This window comes from Macaca nemestrina, chromosome 3 (assembly GCF_043159975.1).
Source record: "Macaca nemestrina isolate mMacNem1 chromosome 3, mMacNem.hap1, whole genome shotgun sequence".
Lineage (NCBI taxonomy): Eukaryota > Metazoa > Chordata > Mammalia > Primates > Cercopithecidae > Macaca > Macaca nemestrina.
The window spans coordinates 103,388,556-103,411,040 of NC_092127.1; the positions used below are offsets into that span (position 1 = coordinate 103,388,556).

Here is a 22,485-nt window from a genome sequence, read left to right on the forward strand (position 1 = left end):
CAAGTAAAAGGACATAATTTATGAAGCAAGTCCTGGTTCCATCTTCATAAATATTTTGTTTAAAAGTTCCATAAACACCAGTGGCCCAGGAAATACTTTAGCAAATACTCATTAACAAAATGACAGCTATTTTAAAATGTTCCCATAGCTATCATATGTTTATCACTCCTTGAGAATAAAATCTGGCATGGAATCATGACTGTTTTCTTTAGTATGAGAACCCTTCCATTCCCTGGGGATTTTCAGAGAATGGGGTACATGATTGACCTCTTACTCAGACAGAAGGAAATTATGCTTTTGCTTCCTGCCCCTTTATGTATTTGTCACCAGTCATTACTTCTGGCTAGATACAAATATTAGACTGAAAGCTTGGAAGCCAAGGTTCTAGATGAGTAATATTTCAGGACTTAGTTCTCTTACTCTTAAAAAAAAAAAAGTGATCAGGACTCACTAATTTCCAAGTCATTTCAGTTCTGAAATAATCAAATGAGCAAATTCATACATAAAAGAAAGCTTATCCTAATTTTATTCACCGCAGAAGACACTGAAGCAATGTAGGTCCCCAACAATGGGAGTCATCTTCTATTATGTACAGAATAACCATAGAATGGAAGAATATACAACAGTAAAATTATTTTTCAAAGTGTTCTGATTGATATAAAACAAACAATTTCCACAATACTTACAGCAAAAGAAACAAAATCAAAGAAAAGGGGGGTCGTGTATAGAATAACAGTTGAGACCTTCTTGTACCCCAATTCCACTTTCCGAATTATTATCGACTGTAGATGCCTGATGCTTTTTCTCCTGGCAATTTACAGTTCCAAATTACTGTTTACTAACAGTAATTTCATAATTTATTGAATGGCTTTGCTTAATGAACTGTTCATGTTTTAGCATGATTCAGCAGTACACTAAGTAATAAATACTCCAATAATCAAATATGAAATAAAACATAGCAGTTTTAGCATCATTTTATTTGTCAATGTCCTTTTAAATTAAGGTTTGAGAGTAATAGTCATTCAACAAACATTTATTGCATAACTAAGATGTAGTAACACAAAAAGAACCTTGGATTCATACCACCTCTTAAACTGTCCAGAAGCTCCAATTTAATATCTTAAACAAAGGCCAATATATAGGAATATACTTGAGTCAGTTTGAGTATCTTTTTTCCCTGGGAGGTTGTAATTGAAAATGAACTAAATGTGGATTTTTCAAAGAACAAAGCATTTATCTCTTTCTCTGTTCAACAACTTCAGAAATCTCAATACCTTCTCTTCCCTGTCCACAACCTACAGCACTAAGCTTGACAGCTCTTTGCGAACCATAAATCTTGTTCACTGAATTATAATTTAAAAGGGGCTGAATTCTGACACTTCTGGAGAATTCTCATAAGGTTGTGTTAAGAAGGACCCTTATAAGGTGTTACCAGTGAATGCTAACATGCATTAATTCATTTAAATGGTTGTTTCCTTTCCCAGGTTTAAAAAAGTATCTTTCTAAATTGAAGTCTTCCTAAGCGTGTATTCATAATGACACTGACATTTCAGGAATTTTAAATTTAGGTCTTGTGGTACTAAAGTTCTAAATTTAAAACACATATTCCCTAGTATGTCAAATTTCCTATTTAGGTATGAACTTGAAAATTAAATTTCAATTAAAATGAAAGACTCAGTCAAGTGAGGAAAAGCTTCACTGAACTGACTTAACATAGTATATTTTCAATATAAAAGAGTGGTGTTTCAATTGGAATAACATTTCATTTTAAAATAAGTCATACCACCTAACTGAAGGTAGGAAGCAAAAATAAGCACAATTTCTAGACAATTGTTTTTTTCTTTTCTCTTTCTTTCCTTCCTTCCTTTTCTTTTTATTTATTTATTTATTTATTTTTTTTGAGACAGAGACTCACTCTGTTGCCCAGATTGGAGTGCAGTGGCGTGATCTCGGCTCACTGCAACCTCCGCCTCCCAGGTTCCAGTGATTCTCCTGCTTCAGCCTCCCAGGTAGCTGGGATTGTAGTCACGTACCACCATGCCTGGCTAATTTTTCTATTTTTTTTTAGTAGAGATGTGGTTTCACCATGTTGGCCAGGCTGCTCTCGAACTCCTGACCTCAAGTGATCCATCTATCTAGGCCTCCCAAAGTGCTGGGATTAGAGGCGTGAGTTACTGTGTCCGGCCTAGACAATTGTTTTAGACAAAGTTAGCAAACATATGCATATCCCAAATTTGTTGTTGCAGACAAAAGGCAGTCTCTAATTCATCATTTCAAACAGAAAAGTTTGTCATATACACCATCTGATGCTTTAACACTTAGGAAAAATTTCTACAATGACTAGGTGAAACTTGTATTTTTTAAAAAATTAAACAAAAATGAGCTTCTAATACAAAATTCTTCACAATGTGATTCCAAATAAAGTTAAATGATCAAGTATTTAGCCAAGGAATCCAATTAAAGTTGAAACTTAGAATTGCCCTGGACTCAGCTTATAGCTTAATATATGTGTGTAATATATCCAGTTTTTTTTTCTTTTGTAGAGTGAGATTAATAAAAGTGACTACTATCATTTTCAAGAGCATTGAAAAACCAGTGATTCGTTTTGCTCTAAAATGCACAATATAAAAATATTAGAAGAAAACACATATTGTCATATATTGTGCTACTAATTCATTGTACATGGTTTATAAAATTGCCTTGTAGTGTTTTTCAGCTTAAAAGAACTTGTAATTTAGAATGCAGTTCAAGAAATCAGAAAAATCACTGAGAAAATAAATCTTGCCTTATTTATTTTTTTTCTTAAGCATAATCTCCACACAAAAGAATTGAATAAGCTAGAAGATGAATATTTTTTTCCTTTTCTCTAACCCTTTCCTACAAGCATTATTATGCTGTTTTCCCGCTATGCGTGCATGTGAGCAGCGTGATTGTGAATCGGACTAAAATAAAATACTTAGTGCTTGATTAATATTAGGTATGCCCCTTGGGATTTGTCTAGTCACCGATTCCTTGACACATACCTCCGGTAACTTTATAAAAAGAAAAACAAACGGCACTTTCTGTATAAGATGCAGTAACACATTACTTATTCCAGAACTACTTCCATGGCAACCTCTACTACAGAACACAACTAAGAACTTGGACACAAGCCAAATGTCTCCTGAGCACCCAAAATAGATGTCACCATGTATATGTCCTTTGGCACATGCACATTTCTCAAAAGAGAATCTCTTGCACCCTCAGATAAAGTTATTGCCTCTTATTCTATCCATAATTTTTTATAAACTTGTTTATTTTCTGGTGTTCTTGCTCCCAGTGCAAAATAATAATCATGAAGAGGTGGTTGAAGTTGAAGGGAGTTATTAGAGATATGCAAACTGTCTACACCAATAAGTAAAGAAGTCACTCTTCCATATGGAAGGTGGACACAGGAGGGAAAAAAAAGTCCTATAAAAATAATACAAGAATTAAAAAAAAAAACAGTGATTATGTGACCTTTTGATCGAAGAGTTAATAGCCTTATACACCATGCAATGTATTACTGCATTATAGAAAAATTCTATAATATGTATCCATGAGTAATACTGAGAAATTAAGGCAACATTAAATTGCATTTAGTCCCCTCCAGAGAGAGCTTAAAACACATAGTGGATCTCAGAAAGAGAACGATCCACAAGTGGCTAAATTCTTTCAAAAGCTTTTCAAGTTTTCAGTGGTAAAAGTTTACTTTTTAAACTTCACTTTATGGAAAATTCACATATATTGAACCCCTTAATGTTCTCCACTGTTGTTTTATTGGCCAGCAGCAAATATTATATACTAGCTAGCCAGGGCCTTGGGGAAAGAGTGACACCTGGAATGCTAGGGTACACAGGGATTTTCTTCTGTGTCACATTGGGCTATTCCCCTTCTGCTCTGGAAGCCCCTCCATGGCTCAGTGACTTGAAATCTTTTTGAAAATGTCACTCTTCTTAGAAATGTTGCTCCATTAAGGTGAATGAGCTTACACTAAGATAAGCTTTATTAAAAAAAAAGAAAAGTAGACTTATTAGAATTTTTTTTAAAAAAATGAATAAAGAGAAGGAAGAATTAAAATTAACAGCTATGTATAGAAGCAAACTGGAAGCAAAACCCCACATCAAAATAACTGTGTTTCCCAGGTCAGATCTACCAAGCTGTGATGAGTTTAGTGAGCCTTGACTGAATCAGTTAAAGTGACTAGACTGCCCTACCCAGGTTCTCTTGTCTGATTGGCTCCATATTAGTTCTATATTTCAAGCTGAAGATTCATTAACCTCCCCCTCCTGCTCAGTCAAGAACATTCTGTACATTCTGTAATGCTAAAGTGTATTCCTCTTTATCCAACACAAGCAATAAAACACAAAAACCACACATGACAAGATACAACAAAGAAACAAACCTAAACTAAGTTTTAAAATAAAACAACACCAACAATCATCTGGTTCCTGAAAACACTAACAAAACAAAGCAAAATCCGAGTAGTTTCAAATATCAACAGTCACAAAATAATACACTTAAAAAGCTAAAATATTTTCAAGAGTATATTTTCTCTCAAAATAGAGGTGAAGAGGGAGGAAAAAAAGGTCAAATGACCGCAGAATACTTGTCCCCAAAACAAATGAACCCTGAAGATTTAAATGAGTAAAAACAGTACCTTATAAGTCACTGGTCTGATCTACGCACAGCTGTTCCCAGTGCCGACTCTTGTTTAACTGTCCACTGCCTTCAGTTTAAAGTTAATTCTTTTGGCAAAAATGTACAGAGCTTGTCTGGAAAACGCTGTTTGGACACAAACCATTCCTTTCAAAGCAGTGGTAGCTATATTTAAGTTTTCTTGTAGAGGGGGATATAAACTCTTCCTGTAGCTAATTTTCTTTCTCCTCCTTCTCAGACTTAGTCAGTATCCTCCCATCCCATATATTGAAGAAAGAGACAGAGAGGGGAAAAAAAACCTACAAGGAAATATACCTTAAATAATGTAGTATTTGAGCATTTAGAAACAAAACAAAACAAAATAAGAAACAGGAATCATAGAAAGCTCATCAGGGCCTTAAATATAATTTAGCCCAGTGCCCTCATTTTGTAGATAAGGGAAGTGAAACCTAGAGAAAAATATGATTTGTATAAGGTCACTCACATGCCTAGTTAGTGCCACAGTTAACAGATAACCAGGTTTCACAACTCCTGCTTCAATGCTCTTTCCACTACACTAACATACCTGAGGGGAAATGGTTTACCTTTTTCTCTATATCCTTGTATAATAAGCAAAGGAATTGACAGGGAGCAGTAACACAATTAGGATGTGAGAACTATCTCAGAGAAAACATTTCCTTTGGATTTAAAATCCTTAATATTGACACTTTCCCTATAACCTCCAATTTCTTTTTATATTGGGAAATAATCTTTTCCTTTGCTGATTGTCCAGAATATGTTTACAATTCAGGAGTTGCCATGTTTCAGGGGATGCTAACATCTATTAGTCCTTACAGAGTACTGCTTTAGTAAGGCATAGTGCTGTGACAGGTGGCAGAGTAAGTGTTCTACCTAGTATCAGCGATACTACTCTATGGCTCTTAAACTAGACACACATTTACTTTTATCGCAAATCCCCACTTTCAATCTGTCAAGATTTTTTGAATACACACATTTGGTTTTGATTATTATTGATTGTATACTTTGCTAAATAAAACAGAGTAATAACATAATGATTTTCTTTGATGTCTTTCATGTATTTCCTATTTATTGGTGAATAAATTATTTTTCTCTAACTGAAGGAGTGATGTGCTTATTATAATAATTTTTAAAATTACCTTTTTGAAATGTATTCATTCATTCACTTATTTAACAAATATTTATTGAATATAAATATAAGTAAGATCTATCTCATCCCTCCCACGTGAAATAGTGTAACAGACAAGCAATAATTTCCTTAGAAAAGTATGGAATTTTCAAATAAAATCAAAGGGTTTGCATGGGAAGTAAGGTCAATTCTCTCTAACGATTTCTTTATTCATTCTCACACTTCAAACACGTGTCCTCAATTTATTTATATCCTATCGATTGGGTTGCTCTAACCTTAAAACATCCTGCCCAGGTCAAGTAAACCAAAATATGAGGTGGGCCACATTGAAATCACTCTGGCCACTATTAATCTTTCCATTTGATCTGGCTCCTTAAATTTTAAAGCAAAATCTACTTTATACTTTGTAATTCTAAGACACAATGAGAAATGCTCAGATCATTCAAGGCCTATTTTCAAATTGCCACCCATTCTTTAACTCAGAAATACACTGTTTGGTTTTAATATTTCTCATCTACTTTTAAGGCATCTACTCTTGCCCTGTTCTTTGGCAGAAAGCAGTATGCTTATGACCAAATAATTATAAAAGTGTAATTAATATTTAAAATGACAATTAGATTTTCTGGAACACATTTTCCAAAATGTTGAGAAAATAATGGGTATGATAGCACTTTTCTAATGCTGACAAATAAGCAACTGATATTCAAAACATAAATGTTGAGAAAGAAATTTTGGAAAACCATATTTCATGGTTTTTGACACAATGACAGCATCCTATTTTCCTTTTAGTCTCTTTTGATTATGTCTATTTCGGCCCTATGCAAGGGTTAAGCAACATTAATATGTCAAATGTGACAAGAGTTGGACACATTGATACATATTACCTGCATTTGCTAAAAATATTCCATATTTTCCTCTTACTTCTTAAGCTTTACTTTTGATGTTGACGGTTTTACCTTTAGTCCGTTAGAAAGAACAGGAAGGAAATATGAGTAAGACCTTGAAAGGTAGTAGGCCTTGAGGAGACATAGAGTTTTACATGGAATGAGTCAAGGTGATTCAGAGGGTTAAGTGGCTGCAGGAAGGAAGGAAAGAGTGAAGAGAAGTCACGGACAAACAGATTGTTTAGAACAGGAGTGGGCTGAGCCATAGACAATAGATTATGGGTATTGAATTCAAGAACCAAAGTCTCCTAAAATAGGCTAAACAAAGAAGGAACTAGCAATTTTGGTGACCAGTGAAAGCAATAGGAAATTGGCCTTCAAAGCTACTTCGAAATTCACGGCATGGCTCATCTCTACCCATTGGAAGGGAATTATGTGCTGTCAATATGTGATCCAATACAATCTAAAACGGCATAACATTTTTGCAACCATTTTTAAAACTGGTGTTCTGCTCTATTTGGGGTCCTTGGACGCACTCCAGGTTGCCCTACTCTGGGAATGCTCTGAATTTCAGAATACTAGTGTAGTTTAGTGGGGAATAGTCACTGTATTTTGAAGATTTGCCCTGTGGTGTTGAATTTCACTGATGGGAGAAATACTTCCAGCAGAGGTGAACTCCAGGGCAGGCTATATTAACATAGGGAAGGCAGTCGGAATTCTCTAACTCTTGATCTCCTCCTCTCAGTTTTCAGGTTTATAGTAACACTAGAAGGCGGCTTTTACTAAGAAATCCCAGAGAGTTCTTTGGTGATGCAGTGAAGAGTAGTGACTACATGAACAGCTACTAGATTCTAAAATTCTATGCTTGGGGGCAGATTTCATGCATGGAAGTTCTTAACAGAAACTGACACACATAAAAATCTCAAGCATCAACTCTCTTAAACCAATTCCAGCACATGTGTATACCTCTCACAGTTCATTCTCCTCAGAGAATCAGAATCATCATTCCCCTCCTTGTACCCATGATTTCTCATCTTTCCCATCATTCCCCTGCTTTGCTGTTGAACAATTTCCCATGATTATTCTCCTTCATTCCTTCCATTGGTTTTCCATTGTTCTCTTGCTTTTCATTGTCCAGTGATTTCCCATAATTCCCCTGCTTCAGCCCTATCACAATCTCCCATTGCCCTCAGTATAAATACAAATGCCTAACCATGGCATCCTATGTACTACATGATTTAGCTTCAGTTAATCTTTCCTGCTGATATGGTTTGGCTGTGTCCCCAACCAAATCTCATCTTGAATTGTAGCTCCCATAATTCCTAGGTGTTGTGGGAGGGGCCTGGTGGGAGATAATTGAATCATGGGGACAGTTTCCCCTATACTGTTCTCATGGTAGTGAACAAGTCTCACGAGATCTGATGGTTTTATACGGGGAAACCCCTTTCACTTGGTTCTCATTCTATCTTGCCTGCTGCCATGTAAGATGTGACTTTAACCTTCCCTCATGGTTGTGAGGCCTCCTCAGCCAATGGAACTGTGAGCCCATTAAACCTCTTTTTCTTTATAAATTTACCCAGTCTTGGGTAAGTCTTTATCAGCAGCATAAAAATGGATTAATACATCTACTGAATTTCCTAACCTGCTATCACATCTGTGTGGGATGCTCCTCCCTTATATTTTCGCAGAATGATCTCCTTCTCATCATTCAGGATGATGCTACCAAATGCCACCTCCTCAGAAAAAAAGATTTCCTGACCATTCTGGTTAAGCATCCTCCCAACCACATATACCCTCCATCCCATTTCCCCATTTTAATTTTCTTTCATAGCACTTTCTATATCTGAAATGATCTTTTGTTCTTCCTTACTTACTATCCATTTTAGTAGTCAGTTGAACTATGTTTGCTATGTCTCCTCTAGAGTAAGTTTTATCAGATCAGAAAGATATCACGATATATAAATAGGATTAGAAACCTAAGATTTAGGTTTTTGAACCACATTACTCTTAATGTTCAGAACAGTATCTAGAATAAAACAGGCATTTGATAACCATTTCTTTAATGAATTAATTATACTTTCTGCATGAGCTACTATTCTTTTGTCAACAAACATTTAACGTAAGTCCATAAACATGAAGGCAAAATCTAATCGACTTCTGTAATTGACTTAACACTGCAAATCTCCCCTTGGCTCCAGCAGCTAGGAATGACAGGAAATGAGGAAAGAGCCCCAGCTGGGTCCTAAATAGTTGTATCTACATAAGATACCTGTAACCTTTCGAATTGTATTAACACAAACGCCAGCTAATATCTTGACTTGCCAAAATATCATCCGTGGATATATGTACCTAACTAGATATGTGATTACATTTACTAGAGGTCCTAAGAGCTTCCAGAAATCTCTTTCATTTCCTGAATTCTGTGGTAATTTCTCTTATTGAAACAGTAGATAGCCTAGAGCTAATTCTATCCTTTCCAGGTGGTTTTAACAAGATGCCCTCACCTGCCAACTCTTCAGGAGCAAAGGCTAAATCTTTGCACTTGCAACATATGTTTTCTAAATGAAAAGGAGGGAGACCAAATAATTTTGGAGAGGTGAGCTCACAGATAATTTAATCTCCCATCTAAGCTCTGCTGCACACTCTTTCAGAGCCCTCCAGTGAACTGTAAATTAGATTTCCTCTCCTGTCTCATGTCCTACTGCTTACTAATTACCTATTCTAGTGAGTCAGCCTCTCTGGGTCCTGGGGCTCAGACACGTTGTGGGATAATGTGACTGACTCACCACACTTCAAGTACGGCCACATCAGAGAGGTGGTCATGTGATGGCAAGAGTGGGAGAGGGTGATTCTTTGTTAGGAAGAGAATAGTTTTCCCTAAGTGCCATGATAGCCCTCCTCCTGGGACAACCAGGGAGAGGGAATTTCTTGCCTGAGCATTGGTGTCACTCAGAGGCAAATAATTCCATTTAAAGTCATTAAAACAAAAAGTGCTATATTTTTCTATTGTATTGACTATACATTAATCTATGTATATAAATGGCATTTATTTCATCAATGGATCAAAGCTAAAATATTTATTAATTGCCTCTGTGGACAAGACCTTGTGCTAGCTTATGAAGTTTTTGTAATAATTTCTTGTTATCTCATTGATGATAACATTTCTTATTCAGAATACAAATTTCCCCAGGAAAATAAAGTAAAAATTCCTTTCTTCTTCCTTGAATTTATTGACGTGCCTATATTTGTTGAGGCCATATAATGTACCAAATGCTTGGGTACAAAGAAAACTAACTCCTGCCTCAGAAACCTTTGTTTTTGGAGGTGGGAGACATTTAGACTATTGTGGAGGTAAGCACTGCTTCACATGGGAGCCTGGAAGCAGCAGGGAATTAAGACAGGAAGTAACCAAGGAAGGCTGCCTTGAGGAGATAAAACCAAAATACAATTTGAATGAAGAAAGAGAGGATTAACATTCCAGGCAGGAGATAGGGTACACTTGGGTCACTTCAAGTAGTTCTATAGAGCTGGCATGTGGAATGAAAAACCAAGACTGATAGATAAAGTATGCGGAAAGGAAGACAGGCAAAAGTCAGGCTCAGGGGTTTGTTTGTTTTTTTTTTTTTTTTTTTTCTTGAGTCAGAGTCTCACTTGTTGTCCAAGCTGGTGCGATCCTGGCTCACTGCAACCTCTGCTTCCTGGTTTCAAGCGATTCTCCTGCCTTAGCCTCCTGAGTAGCTAGGATTACAGGTGCCTGCCACCGCGCCCAGCTAATTTTTGTACTTTTCATAGAGACGGGGTTTCACCATGTTGGCCAGGCTGGTCCCAAACTCCTGACCTCAGGTGGTCCACTGGCCTCAGCCTCCCAAGTGTTGGGATTACAGGCGTGAGCCATCACGCCCGGCCTAGGAGTTTGGTTTTTATCCTCAAGGAAATGGGTATCTATTGAAGGATTTTAAATAAGGGATATTGTGGTTTTAGAATGCTAAGTGAAGAGAAAATTCAGGGACAGGTTGTCTAAAGGACTATGACATTTCTATGTCTAAGTAATACACTGTGGAAGTCTGAAATTAGGCAGGAAGGACAGAGAGAGAGATGGCCCTAAAGTTTATTTTAAAATTACTACAGGTAGAGAGATGTTAGAAGGCAAACTTACTCCCAATATCTCCATAAAATAATTACAGAAAAATATATTAATGTTAGAACTGGATGAAACAAGTATTTTATAAGAATTGATTATGTAAAAGACATTTTTCATACATTCTCTCTATTTGCAGATGAGGAAACTGAGGCATATAACTGAAAAGAGTGATTGCACAATTTAAAATCACATTCATCTGTCTATGAGGCGTGTATACTTTACACTAAACTGCCTGTCTCTGTAAGGGCAGCATACATTTCGGACATTTTTAAAACTTGGACATTGGGTGACTAGACTCAAAGACATTGTTTGGAGTATAATTTGGCAATATCTTAGTAAATTTCATGGGCAGAAAATTAGGTTTCCTAGGCATCAGCATGTCCAAATATGAGATTCTATACATAAACAATTGTATTTGCATGGTTTCTATGGAACTACATATTTAGCTACTTTGCAAAGTACAAATCCTTCATCAGCTTCCTCTTGATAATCTAATTGTCTTTACGCCTGGAAGACTTATTCACACACTATACTAGGACAGCCAGTGGAAACCAGAATGAAAGTCAATTTGGCAGATACCCTAGTTCCATCAAATCAAATATGGAGTTTCAATGAATCTAGGAAGGCAGGAAGTAAAACTAAGACATTGAATACAGAAAGGGGCAGATACAGCTCAAACAAGAGAAAATGCTGAGATTTGTTTTAAAGTTGGAATAGGAAAATTCCTTCTCTAACATATTTTATACCCCCTATGGATGACCCTATACTTACTGTCTAAACCTTAACTCTAAGAGTAAGAGGAGGCACTGCTGTTAACGACAATGAGATTGCAAATAAAATTCAAGACTCTTACAGGCAAACCTGGACACATGTCACCCTACCTATGAAGTTGGAATTAATACTGACCTAAAGATGATGATAGTATCAAGAATGAAGTCATAGGTCTTACAGCAACTAGCTCCTGAGTCAGGAGATTCTTACACAATTTGGACACATTGCTCAATAGTCAATAATAAAGGCCAGATTAATAAACTATTTGTAATATTTTATTATTTTAGTGCCACAGTTTATTTTTATTTAAAAATGGCATAGAAAAACCAGGCACAGTGGCTCACATCTCTAATCCCAGCATTTTGGGAGGCTGAGGTGGGCGGATCACTTGAGGTCAAGAGTTCAAGACCAGCCTGGTCAACATAGTGAAACCCTGTCTCTACTAAAAATATAAAATTAGCTGCTCACCCGTAGTCCCATCTACTCGGGAGGCTGAGGCAGGAGAATCGCTTTAACCCGGGAGGCAGAGGTTGCAGTGAGTTGAGATTGTGCCACTGTACTCAAGCCCGGGCAACAGAGTGAGACTCCATCTCAAAAAAAAAAAAAAAAAAAAAAAAGGGTATAGAACAATGCAAAATGATGAGGCTTCTCTTTTAGAAGACATTCACAGATAATGGGCTGTGATGGTTAATTTTATGTGTAAACTTGACTGGGTTTAGTGATGCTCAGATAGCTGGTAAAACATTATTTCTGATTGTGTCTGTGACTGTGTTTCCGGAAGTCATTAGCCTTCGACTTAGGAGACTGAGTAAAGAAGATGGCCCTCACCTGTTTGAGTGGGCATAATGCAGTCTGCTGAGGACACGAACAACAGGCAGAGGAAGAATTTATTTATTTATTTTCTCCTTCTCTCAGACATTGGTACAACTGGTTCTCAGGCCCTCAGACTCAGACTGGAATTTACACCATTGGGTCCTCTGGTTCTCAGGCCTTTAGGCTTAGACTGGAACTACACCACTAGGTTTCCTGGGCTTTTAGCCTACAGAAGTTCATGGAAGGTCTTAGCCACCATAATAGTGTGAGCCAATCCCTCATAGGAAATCTCCTTCTATATATGTATATGTCTCCTTTTGGTTTTGTTTCTCTAAAGAAGTCTAATACACAGATATACAGTGTGTACTCTCCCATATAAAAGAACATATTTGCAAACACCGTGGCTATGAAATAGGGGGCCCCCAAGCTATTTTGATTATTTAAAAAATAAGCACAGGCTTTATTTCTTCATTGTGTTCAATGTAACCATTAGTAAGTCAATATTAATGAGCATCCGACTAAATCAAATCTCAGTTTACTCTCCTGTCCCACCCCTGCAACATTCCTCTGAGGTGAGCACGTTCTTAAATGGCAAGTTTCCTTACTGGGTTAGGCCAATGGGAGGACGGGCACAGTGTGTAAAGCAAACATTCCCAGGTACAGACAGGAGAGATCAGTAAAAATTAATTAGGTCTCCAAACTTGGTTCTGTCAGCAAGTAGCTGTTTGACCTTGGCCAAAACATTTCACTTTACGGAGACTTTGTTTTCTCCTATATAAAATAAGGGGATTTAGTAAGATTATTCTTAAGGTTCTTTCAGATGTGAAATTTGACTATTGTCTGAGATAATTATCTCCCATATGTTTTAAATTTGCTTAAGGTTTATTTATCTTGGAGGATTGAGAGGATATCTGTTGTATTCTAAAGAAATTAAAACAGGCAGTTATTGAGAAAACAACTGTAATGGTAACAACAATAATGATTTCCAAGACTCCCAAGAAAACAAACCTAGGAAGTAGGGAGACATTTATTTTGTGAATAATAGGAGGACTATTAGAATTTTCTTAGGGGAGAAAGCATTAGATATAAAATGCGATACCACACTGTGCTGAATAATTTTTAAATATTAAGCTTACCCGGGCTCCCAAACACACTGAGGATTAAGATTCTTGAGTTTATACAGAAGAAGATTTCTCCCGGAAGTGTAAAGATGCTCCTCTACACTGTCATTTTTACAATAAGAGTGAATCCACATTTATAAGGTAGAATGCTGGAAATGAATAGAGGAGGCCCTTCATTGGTCTGTATTCTTTGACAAGTTCCTAGACAAACAAATGTGGTTCGGAAAATAAATTGCCCATCAGTGCTGGGGTATTGGCCAACCCCAATATATAAGTATATGTATATTTAAAGTTATAAGTATATGTAAAATTTAAAGTTCCTACCTTCTCTACCCTCACCAATACTATTCTTAAGGATTAACCACTACTGGCCAGGCGCAGTAGCTCATGCCTGTAATCCCACCACTTTGGGGGGCCAAGGTGGGCAAATCATGAGGTCAAGAGTTCAAGACCAGCCTTGCAAACATGATGAAACCCCGTCTCTACTAAAAATACAAAAAATTAGCTGGGCATAGTGGTGGGCGCCTGTGATCCCAGCTACTCAGGAGGCTGAGGCAGGAGAATCGCTTGAACCCGGGAGGCAGAGGTTGCAGTGAGCTGAGATCAGCGCCACTGCACTCCAGCCCAGTGACAGAGTGAGACTCTGTCTAAAAAACAAGAAAAAAGGAAAGAAAGAAAAAAAAGGATTAACCACTACTAACAATTTACTGTGTATCCATTGAGATATCAAGCTATCAATATCTATCCATATATATATATATATACACACACTTATACACACATATGTATATCCACAAATGGGTTTTTGGAAAGAAAATATTATCTTTTTTCCAATTCTTGCCATATTGATTAAATTTGTTGACATTATTTATTTATTTATTTATTTATTTGAGATGGAATGTTGCTCTTGTTGTCCAGGCTGGAGTGCAATGGTGTGATCTCCACTCACCATAACCTCCACCTCCTGGGTTCAAGCAATTCTCCTGCCTCAACCTTCTAAGTAGCTGGGATTACAGGCGTGCACCACCACGCCCAGCTAATTTTGTATTTTTAGCAGAGATGGTGTTTCTCCATGTTGGTCACGCTGGTCTCTAACTCCCAACCTCAGGTGATCCACCCGCCTTGGCCTCCTAAAGTGCTGGGATTACAGGCGTGAGCCACCACACCCGGCCTGTTGACATTTAAAAACAAAGAAACAAGCAAAACAATAAATGTGTCTTCTCTTCCCATCAAAAAAATCTCCATCCTTAAACCCTCAGATTTAACTGTAAAACTTATCAGGAGGTTAAGAAAAACAAGTGCAATGATACATTACTAAGAGTCAAGATGCTCAGCAAAATGAGTACCTAATATATGTTTACTGATTTGAATGAATGGATGAATCACACCAATGACCCTAATCTCATTAATCTGGGAGAAACTGCTAGGAAATAACCACATGTGAATTGACTTCCCTCATATCCATTCCTCCTTTTATCAAGTATTCAATCATCGCTTTTTTGAATGTCTTTTAATCACTGTTTTTTCATCAGGATGACTATTTCTAATATGAATATTTCTAATATGAATATTATATTTTTCATCATCACTATTTGACCATTTGGCAATAAAAAGATCCTCATCCTTCATCATAAATTAGACTCTATAGTGTCTCTGTCATCATTCCAATCAACATTTGTAGGGTCTATTAATCCCAGTATCTTTGTTGAATTTACCTTATCTGAGACTAAGAGATGTTAATATGTTTGATGTCAGTTTAATTTTTAGGTCCAGCAGGAGACCCTAAAAGGATAGAGGAGGAAGTTTTTCTCCCCTACACAGGTGATCTAATCTTTAGTTGTTTCTATCACTTTTTTTTTTTTTTCCAGTTAGAGTCTCACTCTGTCACCCGTGCTGGAGTGCAGTGGCACAATCTCGGCTCACTGCAATCTCTGCCTCCTGGGTTCAAGCAATTCTCCTGCCTCAACCTCCTGAGTAGCTGGGATTACAGGGGTGCGCCACCACGCCCGGCTAATTTTTGTATTTTTAGTAGAGACAGGTTTCATTATGTTGGTCGGCTGGCCTCAAACTCCTGACCTCGTAATCCGCCTGCCTCAGCCTTTCAAAGTGCTGGAATTACAGGCATGAGCCACCGCACCCGGCTATCATACTTGATTATTTTAGATTTGACAAGGCATTTTTCGGATTTTACTTTGCCTGCTCAACTCAGAAGAAGCATTCTTTTCCTGCTGTATTATCACTCTTTGAGCTCATAAACACTGATTTTATGGTTTCCTTAAGTCCTTATACAATTGGGTACTTGTGGATGACTTTTGATTTTCATTTTTTTAAATCCAATCTTCAGATTTTGGATTAAAAAAATCAAACTATATGTGCCATCCTGTTTTCATTTGCTCTCATCTTTCTTTTTAATTATTTTATTTTTATTGCTAACATTTTGTTATAACTTGTTTGCAAATTGTCATGCCAATTTATTTCTCTTTTCTCATGGTTAACACAGCAGCTGCATCTAAACAGTCTATTTTTTTGAGACTGTAAGGGCAAGTCTCTTTGACACCTTTCCCACCTTGGTAAAACACTGTTTATCTTTCAGAATGCCTCAAGATTTTCAAGTTTAGAGCAATTCCTTTCCCCAACAGCCATTTCCAAAGGCCAAGCTATAAACAGAATTTAATAGTGTAAGCATTGTAGCATTATATATACAAACATGCACTCTATTCCCCAGTTCACACATCGGATCATTTGGCAGATAAAAACAAGGGTAACAGAGTTTAACTCTGACCAAGAATGTTATAGTTTGCTAAGAGCCTTTCTCGCTGCAATAATACATGACACCTGTTAACATCAGCTAGAAAATATTTTGTTCTACCATGACTAAAATATGCTACTGAAAATTTAAAACATTGTTTCTTTTCTCTTTAATCATTTTCCCCTTTGGGGTAATCTATATGCCAGAGAACAGGTATCATTTTTATTTTTCATCCCTCCCAGGTACTCAGTTTGCTTTTGTTGTTGTTGTTGGGATGCTCTGTTCAAGTTTCCAGTGTGTATGACTCATACAGACAACCCCTCTTCCTCTTCCACGGCAATTCCATAAAGCATGTTGTAATTTTAGGGTATATAATAAAGGTGATGAAGCATTCACATGTGAATGTGTGAGGTGTATGTATGTCTCTCTTGTGTGTATATATGTGTATGATGGTGACATAATACATTCATAACAAACTACACCTAAAAAGGACATATCTATATAAAAATGGTCAGTTGGCAGCAGTGCAATCTGGAGAGACATTTAAGTTTACTCATAATCAAAACATTAAAATATTATTACCTGAAGACTTCAGCTAGGAAGAATAAACACACATCATTTACAACTATGGTCATACACTGCTTAACAATGGGGATGCATTATGATAAATGCAATTAGGCAACTTTACGTTGTGTGAATGTTGCGGAGTATACTTACACAAACTTAGATAGTATTGCCTACTACACACCTGGGCTATGTGGTATAATCTATTACTTCCAGGCTACAAACCTGTATAGCACTGTGCTGAATACTGTAGGCAGTTGTAACACAATGGTAAATACTGTGTATCCAAACATATCTAAATATTGAAAAGACATAGTAAAAATATGGTATTATAATCTTATGGGAAGAGTATCATATATGTAGTTTGTTGTTAACCAAAACATTGTTATGCAGTGCATGACTGTATTTGTTAAACATTAAAATTGTGAGAGTGTTTGTTTGACTTTGAGAAGCCGTGAAAGGCAGGTAAACCCAGTGTAGTTTGTGGTTAAATGACCTTAGTGATTTATTCTCAAGTGGGAAGCACTTGGCATAAAAGGGGAATTTTGTATTTCCTCCTATTTATGCTTTCACCTCAGAAGATTTTTCATCTGTTTTTTTACATGCTGTTTCATTGTTCACTGTCTTTAGTCTCCAAGGAACAAGTGCATATTCTGCCAATAGATGCGGGGTCATATTAGTCTTTAACATGCATAGGAATCACCTGGGAATCTGCTTAAACATGCAGATTCTGATTCTGGCTCCAGGGTAGAGATCCAAGAATTTGAATTTTTAATAAGTTCCCAAGTGTTGCTGCTAGTGAATGGCAAAGATCTGGACACTAATAACCAAAAAAGAGTAGTTCAATTTTAAAAACCTAGAAGTGGTATGGCAGCTGAAGAGCAAGGAATTATTTTCATGTGTTAAGTTGCAAGACCTCTATATAAGTGCAGAAAATTCTCGACTCTTCTTTTAATATTGTTATGATTGTTTCCTTCTCTATGTTTTCTTTTTCTGTGTGTCAGTTTATTGATTGCCAGTCCCTGTACCCCATCTGTACTTCCTTTATTTATATATAGAAGAATGGTTCAATCACAATATTCAGGATTAGGAAATAGGGACAAGATTTTGATGACTTTTCCTCCCTGGGCTCTAAATATTTTGATTTTGTATCACCTTGTTGATGTTACTTTAGGCTGAAAAGAGATTGTGAAGTACAAGAAATCTGACTAATGATTAAGTGCAATGGATAAACAGTTTCAAAATTTGTACCCCATAATTCATAAGGGTGAAAATAAAATAAATTCCTGCTGGCAAAAAAAATTTACAAAAAATCTAACAAGACCCCAAAGCAAAAAACAACTATGCATTTGAGTGTAAATTTATTTTTGCTCTGCTGTCAGCTTTTATAACCAAAGAACTGTGCTGTATGTGAGATCTTGTGTTTTAAAAGAAAGTGGTTATCACTGATTTTTATCAATGTACTTTTCGTATGAAAAGCTGGTCTCTGTCTTTTAAACCTAGAATTAGAGAGTATAGTTTCAATTTTCATGATAAACACTTATATCCATTCTTACTATTGCCATTACTTTCCATGCTTATTTTGTTACTTTTATCCCTCTGAAACTTCAAGTAAGTAGTAATTTTTTATCTAATTATATTATTTCTTAATATACCAGAAGCTTGTAAAGAGTAGTATATGCCGACAACTCTCTATTTAAACTACTACGATGCTTAGAGATGTAAGAAAATATATAAACCCTTTTCATGCCTAATTATTTTTCCATATTGTCCCCAAAATCTTTTTATTACATGGACCTTAGTGAATCTTTCAACTCATTTTTCTTAGTGCTTATTGGGTAAACATTAATTATTTATCTTGAATCCATAGATCACACCTACATGCTCTAAGCTTAGTCTATGAATCAGTTAAAACAAAAACAGTTTAATGCCACTCGCAGGTGTGCTCTAATATTCTACTCATTACACAATCCAATTCCCACACCATAAAATTATTTTCAAGTCAGGCTCACCATACTAAGTTAAAACATACAGTTTTATGCAATAGCTACCTTTCACCAAACACAGCTTTTTTTCTAGCATGTATAGTGTATTCAGTTGAAGAGTTTACTTTCATTTAAACATTAGTTTCAGGAATTAAAATGTAAAGTGTGATTCTTATGCTAAATCATTCACTTAAAAGGCCTAACAAATGTTCCTCTTCTATTGCGTGGAAGCAGATATAGACAAACCTCAAACTTAATCAGCCATTTGGGCCAAAATGTCTAGATAAGGTAAAAATCTTTAGATCTTCTCTATGATAACATATGCCTTTCAAGGGGCAAGGAACAAGCATTACTGGTTTGTTTAAACATAAACACAGGCAGAATTAGTACAAACTTTCTGAAGTGCAAATGCTAATAAGTAGTTGTATAATGAGAGATCTTTGAGAATTACAATAACAGAAGAGGAGATCTACTTATGCCATACCAAAAATATTAATATAGAATGCCTCTCTCCTTGTGAGCATTCAGAAAGTGATCCCTCACCCAAATAGCTTTTGTTCATAGAAACAAAAGTCAGAAAATGTCCTTGGTTTCTCCTCTGTATTCACTGCTGGTAAAAAAAAACCAATTACTCTGGGGCCTGAAGAAAAGGGGAGGAATGGACCTCCAGTTTCTGTAAACAGCTCAACACTAACAAAATCTCAGATCTTGCTTCTCAATCAATACCAAGCTCAGTGGTTAAAAGAGCTGCATCAAACCTGTGTTTCGTCTGGTTAATGATATCAGTAAAGGTTGTCTCTACGAAGAATGAAAAGGCCACTAATCAAATTGCAGTGACTCCATCACATCATTATTGCTTAGGAATGCGTTTTATTGATTGTTTAAGTATTTCTGTGTAGAATCCCCTTCCTTTTAATGCATTGATGAGAGCAGCGAAGAACAACAGTAAAATGTTGCCACAGAAGCGCCCTCACACTACAGTAGATAGATAAGCAGATCCCTTCAACATCTCTCTTTATGATAATAAATTTGAAATTGAGTAGGAAGAGGTAAAAATTAAAGAAAAATTGGAGAAAAGAAAATTTGGCTTAGAGATTTTTTGGCGGTAAAAAGAAACCATCAATAAATTCTTCAAGAAACTCTCAGTGTTGTCAGTTAACTCCTGTGTATTCAGCATGACATGTGATGCTAAATTATATACATATACATACATATATATTTGAAAATCTACTTCCTTACAGATCTTACATTTTTGGGGAGAGATGTAAAATTAACATTAAAAATGAAGTGTGATATGTACACTGATATTAAAAATATAGGATGTTGACTTTTGGATTTTATGTACAATGTTAATGTAAATATCAATTCTGTTTATTGCTGCTTTTGCATTTTGTAAAAGCCTTTAGTGTGAAGGACTCTAGCTCTTGTATGCCTGGTAAGAAAGCATGCATTTGTGATTGCTTAGATGGTATTTATTAGTACATCATATACTTCTGAAAACTCAAGACTGTTACTCCATCATTATTATTTTGGTAAGGTATTTGAAACATGTTCACTCTTCAAAATAAAGAAATACATGAATTATTAGTAATACTTTGGGAGAAGTATTTGAAAGATTTTCACCTTTCAAAATAAAGAAATAAATGAATAAAGAAACAAACAAACCAAAAAATAAATGAATAAGTAATTCTGGACACCTCCCTTTGCCTCTGAAGGCTCTGGGCCCCTCTACTTTCTTACTGGCTGGTAGTTTCATTCTGAACTTCCAATCCAGGTCTCATTCTCAATCTACCCTATCCCTTGCCTCTTGTTGTTGGTAGGTGTTCTCTCCCTAGGGAACCTCAATTATTCCAGTGGCACCAGGGTGGATCTAATGGCTTCCCTGCAAGATGGAAGATGCCATTAGATGCTAAACTAAGAGGTTTTATTACTTGGAAAATATAAGAAACAGCTGTTCATGTAAGTGCCCCTGGCATCCTGGTTAATCATTCTTGCAAATAACATTAAATGGGATACAATTCTGGATTGCTGCATTTGGTTTTTTGCCTAATATAAGAAAATAATGGCCTAGTCACCTTAGCAGAAAGTCAGTGATTTATCACAAATGATTGCTATATTTCACGCTTTTTCAGAGTTAAGTAACAACACCAAATTACTCCACTCGGAATATTAGCTTCCTGCAACTATAAAATATAAGAATCTGGCAGTGGGTATATATCCAAAATACTAATATAATGTATGGAAGATGCAAAAAATGGTAAAATGGTGCTTTTAGAAATGTTTTACGTTTTAAAAATGTAAGATCTATAAGGAAGTAGATTTTCAAATATATATGTATGTATATATGTATGATTTAGCATCACATGTCACATTTCATAATAATAGGAAAATCAATAGTCCAAAAGAAGACTTAAGCTATTATGTCACGAAATTTAAAATGTGCATTTGAAAACAAAATCATAGATTCTTTGTTTTATATCCTGTCGTGTTGTTTTTCTTTTGTTAAAAGAAAGAAAAAAGCATTTCTAAGCTTGTTGATCTTCACAGTTATTCTAGTTAAACCAACTGTATAGAGTAAATCTCTTCCTTTTAGGCACATGAGAGAATTCTTTACATAAGTGTAATAGAAAATTATTTCCTGGTGGGTCAGCCGTCGGAGGAGCTTCTGGCCAGAACTTGGGGTTTGGAGTCAGACAGACCTGGAAGAATCCCGGCTCATTCACTCATGGCCTGTGTGACCTTGGGCAAAGTTTTTAAACACTGTTTCCCCTCAATTTCCTATTTTTTCAGATAGAGATCACTTTCTCACACATTTGTTTTAAAGAATGATTCAGCGAAAATACACAAATTGCTAAGCACAGTCACCTGTAAAACAACACAGTTTTGTTAATTATAATAATTGTTAGTTTATGTTAACTAGGTTTGGTATAGAGTAGGTGGAGCAAATGGGAAGGCTAGCAGCAGGGATGTGTTTTCCCTCGCCTGGATTCTCCTTCAATCGCTGTCCTTTCTTTCCTTCTCATTCTCAAAGAAAAAGTATCCTATGGTTTTCTGTACATGAGCCAAATGTTCAGAGAGTTAAATATTAATGTGTAAATGATGTATCATGTTACAGGTTTTTAAAAATAAAAGCGAATGAAATTTCTTAATGATACGGTGGTTGCTCCGTAATGTAGGTTAGTATTTGGACACTATTTTGAACAAATCATTCTTTCTTAAATAATGTTCTCTATTCACCCATAACCACATGACACTTCAAATGGAAAACTGAGTTTAAGTAGAATACTGAAGATGTATCCTCTGTTGGGATGTATTTATACTTGCTGGTGGTGCAATTTTACCATGGCCACTGGCCAACTGGCTGAGTTCTTAAAAAGTCAATATAAAGGCTGTGAGACATAAACAGGAACTTTGGGGAAGAAACAAAATAGCACTGTTGATCATAATATAGCCGTTACTATGGACTCAGTCTTCCTTCTCTCTGCAAACACCTTAAAACCATTTGCTGGTTCACTGAAAGCTGTGCTTTTCTCAGGAAAAGAGCATCCAGCATCCAGAAGGTTAAAACCTTTGTAGTGCTGAGGTAAAAAGACATCACCTCAGCTGCCTGTACCTTGAGATATCCACTGCTTC

The 22,485-nt window shown here is 36.2% G+C and overlaps 1 protein-coding gene across 5 annotated transcripts in view; it reads right to left on the reverse strand.

Moving 5' to 3' along the window:
* The window catches only part of LOC105479670 (Rho GTPase activating protein 24), a 531,861-nt gene that overhangs the window by 225,365 nt on the left and 284,011 nt on the right, over positions 1–22,485 (reverse strand). Inside the window, exon 1 of one of the 5 annotated variants that reach the window (XM_071092614.1) lies at positions 4,679–12,191. The exons of the other annotated variants lie outside the window; for them this stretch is intronic. The gene's annotated coding sequence lies outside the window, so the exon portion shown is untranslated. Of the gene's footprint in view, positions 1–4,678; positions 12,192–22,485 lie in introns of those variants that run through there. 5 annotated transcript variants of the gene reach the window in all.